Genomic DNA, 3,737 nt, shown 5'->3' with positions numbered 1-3,737 from the left:
CGGTTGTTTAGTTTTACTTTTATATGTATTTAAAAATGCTTCTTTTTTGTTTCTTTCTTAGAAAAAATATATATTATTAATCATGACGAACAATTTTCAATACATAAGAAATAATTTGCAATGCTGACTACATGATTGATAAGCTATTGTACGTACCATGAATCCATGATCAAATACGATCTTAGCTTCAGAAGGTGTGTCCACTTGCGCTTGCCCAGTTGGTGTTGGGGCACACCCCCCTTAGAGCATCTCCAACAGTCGTGCTAAGCACCGCGCGCAAAAAACCTGTTTGCCGCGCGCGCTTCGGCTGGTTTAGCACGCCCGCCTGCGCTGACTCCAGCAGCCGCGCTATAATGCAGCGCGCGCGCCGCTCCAGCAGAGCGAAAAAATACAGCGCGCGTGCGCCGCACAAACCACATATACATGTATTTTATGAGCAAAAATGATCAAACAAACAAAATAAATCAACAATAAATAGTTTAATTTTGTTATCATTACAATTCAAACAAATAGTTTATCATTCAGTACAACAAATGCAATAAACACAACAAATAGTTCATGAACAATACAACGTCGAATGCAGATATCATCATGCTCTTTGTCGTTCATGCCATGCCCACCACTCTTCAATCAAATCATTCTGAAGTTCATTGTGCGTTGCGGGACGCCGAATGGCATGATAGGAGGCAATAAAACGGGCTACCCTTTGAGCCCTCCGTCGCACTCACACGGGATATCCCAAGAGCTTATACTGTGAGTAGTCTAAATCTTGACCACGCTCATTCTCGATGATCATGTTGTGCATGATCACACAAGCGTGCATGATGTACCAAAGCATTTTTTGATCCCAAAATCTAGCCGGTCCTCTCACAATAGTAAATTGGGCTTGCAAAATCCCAAATGCTCTCTCCACATCTTTTCTAGCCGCCGCATGAGCATTGTGGAAGTCAAGATTTTTCTTACCTTCCGGCTTTTTCAACTGCTTCACGAAGGTTTGCCACTTTGGATAGATTCCATCCGCTAGATAATAGCCATAGTTGTACGTACGGCCATTTGCTACAAACTGCACCGGTGGCAACTCACCGTTTGCAATCTTATTCATCAGTGGTGACCGGTTGACAACATTGATGTCATTCAAAGATCCAGGCATTCCAAAGAATGCATGCCAAATCCAAGTCTCCTGATCGGCCACCGCTTCAAGGATTATAGTGGAACCCTTTTTTTGGCCGTGGAATTGCCCATGCCATGCTTTGGACAATTCTTCCAACTCCAATGCATGCAATCTATTGAGCCAAGCATGCCAGGAAAACCGCGAGCTTTGTTCATCGCCAATAGCCTTGCGACGTTTTCAGCATTGGGAGATCTCAAATACTCCTCGCCAAACACTTGCACAATTCCCACTGCAAAGCGCTTGACACACATGATGGCTTGGCTCTCACCCATAGCCAAGTGATCATCAACAAGATCAGCCGGTATACCGTATGCCAACATACGCAAAGCGGCTGTCACCTTCTGAAAGGTGCTATGCCCGAGCTATCCGGCGGCATTCCTCCTTTGCTGAAAAAAACGGTCATGGCTCGCTAGTTTCTCTGCAATGCGCCTGAACAACTCGGTGCTCATCCTAAACCGGCGACGAAAATACGACTCAGGGTATATGGGATTCTCCGCAAAATAATGCCTGATCAATCTGTTGTGGGCATCGATCCTATCCCTCCAAATTTTCTGCCGACCCATAACCGAACCACCATGCTTCGGTTTTTTTATATGCATAGCTAGGATCATTACAAGATCCTCCTCCTCTTTCATATCAAATTCTTCTTTGGAAGAATCATACAACGAACTCATCTATAATGTTCAATACTATACAATAAAAGCTACAATTCAAAACATGCATCAAATTCATGAAGTTTGAGCAATACATACCTTGTAGGCGCGGCAGCGAGCGCTCGGGCGCCGTTCCTCGGACGACGGAGGCGCGCGAGCGCCGGCGGGACTAGGAGGGGATGGGGCGGAAGCGCGGGCGCGCGGGGATAGGCCGGGGAAGCCTGAACGGTCGCCGGGGGGCGCGGGCGGCGGCGGCGGCGCGGCCGGACGGGGGGTGGAAGTGGGAGAGGAAGTGCGGGCGCGAGCGCTGGAGTGTGCCGCGCGCTGCAGCGGGCGCCCGAAATACACCGCGCGTCTAAGTGTTTTCGACCGCGCGCCCAACCCGTTATAGCGCGCGCGCCGTTTTTGCGCGCCCGCTGGAGCGACCCGCCGCGTTGCGCGCGCGCTAAAACGGCCTAATTTGCGGCGCGGCGCTAGTTTAGCGCGGCTGTTGGAGATGCTCTTATGGGTCGGGAGAAGGACGGCCAACTAGCTATGCCATATAGCGCAAGCTTGTTGACCACAGTGAGAAAGCTTTTGGAATATTTTATTTTAAGGTGAGGATTTTTTAAAATATATTTTAAAATGGAGGTGAGGATCCTATGCATTTTTTAAATGAAAGGCTATGCAAAGTGGCGCTCACTGGTAGGTACAATGGTAAATTTTTTCTTTTTATTTGGTTTTTTCAGATGGAGGAGAGGAACTTTTTTTTTTTAGAGAAGGCAAGGAACGCATGTATTTTTGGGGCCTGGGGCACACGAACTTTGGAGTTGGGGGGACGCGCACTGCCCATGAAGATGAAGTAGCAAGCATATATGCACCGTCATGAAGATGAAGCTCCTGAAGTGCATGCATCTTCCGCCGCACCTACGCCTCCTCCCGCATCGCGCACCACCGCATGTTCAGCCCAAAGGCTAAGGCAGGTGGTGGGGGTTTCATGCACGGCTCCCGTCTTCTGTCGACTGGCGGCAGAAGGGCGCGGTGACTGCCGTCAAGGACCAGGGGCAGTGCGGCAGCTGCTGGGCCTTCTCGACGATCGCAGCCGTGGAGGGCATCAACGCGATCCGGACCAAGAACCTGACGTCGCTGTCGGAGCAGGAGCTGGTGGACTGCGACAACGCCGACGGCAACTCCGGCTGCCACGGCGGCCTCATGGACAAGGCATTCCGGTACATCGCCGACAACGGCGGGGCGGCCACCGAGGACGCCTACCCGTACACGGCCCAGCAGGCCTCCTCCTGCAACACCGGGGCGCCCCGCGTGGTCACCATCGACGGGTACGAGGACGTGCCGGCCAACAACGAGAAGGCGCTAAGGAAGGCTGTGGCCGCACAGCCGGTGTCCGTGGCCGTCGACGCGGGCAGGTTTCAGTTTCATTCGGAGGGGGTGTTCGCCGGGGAGTGCGGGACCGAGCTGGACCATGGCGTTGCGGTGGTGGGGTATGGCGCCACCGTAGACGGCACCAAGTACTGGGTCGTGAAGAACTCGTGGGGTGAGGAGTGGGGCGAGATGGGATACATCCGCATGGAGCGCGACGTCAAGGATAAGAAGGGCCTATGCGGGATCGCCATGGGCGCTTCCTACCCGGTCAAGACCTCGCCCAACCCTCAGTCTGTCCATGACGAACTCTGATCAATACGCCAACAGGAGTATATTACATACTAGTAATTACTGCAAACTAGTAGAAACAAAATAAAATCAATCACGATGAAATTAACGCATGCATCAGCTACTTGTAAAGAAGTAATCATTATTGTCATGAGCATTTTGCTATATATATCAAATAAAGACAATATTATCTCTGTGTGACTTTGTCGAAATATCTCTGTGTGTAATCTTTAAGGTTCTATTCAATCAACTACTAACGCTTTAAT

General features: G+C 50.4%; 1 pseudogene; it reads left to right on the top strand.

The window, feature by feature from the left end:
• The first annotated feature begins 2,003 nt into the window (after window positions 1–2,003).
• On the top strand, window positions 2,004–3,495 carry LOC123056681 (KDEL-tailed cysteine endopeptidase CEP1-like; annotated as a pseudogene).
• The last annotated feature ends 242 nt before the right edge of the window (window positions 3,496–3,737 follow it).

This window comes from Triticum aestivum, chromosome 3A (genome assembly GCF_018294505.1).
Source record: "Triticum aestivum cultivar Chinese Spring chromosome 3A, IWGSC CS RefSeq v2.1, whole genome shotgun sequence".
In the NCBI taxonomy this organism is placed as follows: Eukaryota; Viridiplantae; Streptophyta; class Magnoliopsida; order Poales; family Poaceae; genus Triticum; species Triticum aestivum.
This window is presented reverse-complemented; position numbering and strand designations above follow the sequence as displayed.